This window comes from Arachis ipaensis, chromosome B03 (genome assembly GCF_000816755.2).
Source record: "Arachis ipaensis cultivar K30076 chromosome B03, Araip1.1, whole genome shotgun sequence".
Taxonomy (NCBI): Eukaryota; Viridiplantae; Streptophyta; class Magnoliopsida; order Fabales; family Fabaceae; genus Arachis; species Arachis ipaensis.
Genome location: NC_029787.2, coordinates 15545846 through 15546486, shown reverse-complemented (window position 1 = coordinate 15546486; position 641 = coordinate 15545846).

Sequence of the window (641 nt, the reverse complement as noted above, 5' to 3'; positions counted from 1 at the left end):
TTCGTGCGATTTCACGAGTTAACTTGCGATTCTAACCACCTTGATTTGGAGTATAAAAAATGAAAATCAAGTTCATTTTTAAATCCAATAAACTTCTAATCCTTTCTATTTGAAATCTTTTCATTTGTTTTATAATATTAATTGAGGTGAAAAATTGATACATAAAAATAATTTTGGTGTAATATCTTAAAATAGGATTTAGAGTTAAAATTTAAAATTATAATATTTTTTAATCATTTCATAGTTTGCAAAAAAAATGTATTTTATTTTATTTATATTTGTTTTTACTTTTTGAAGTTTGAGAGAAGTCTTATTTTTTTGTTTTTTTTATGATCTGTAAAAAGTATTGAAATAATAAATTTAACATTTTTTAGTGATCCAATCAAACACACCGTGCATCTCGACCATCTTTTAGAACATACAAAATGTTATCTCATATATAATATCACCTCTAATACCGATATTCATGTATTACACTAACTCAATTTCCATTTGAAAATTCTATTCTGATATTTTGAATCTAAATAATTAAAAGGATTGTTTTAACCTTTAAATATTAATTCAAAGAGAATTTGAAAAGAAAGGTGATGACCATGATGACAAGTTGTGCAATATAATTGGAGAAGAGGCAAAATTGTATT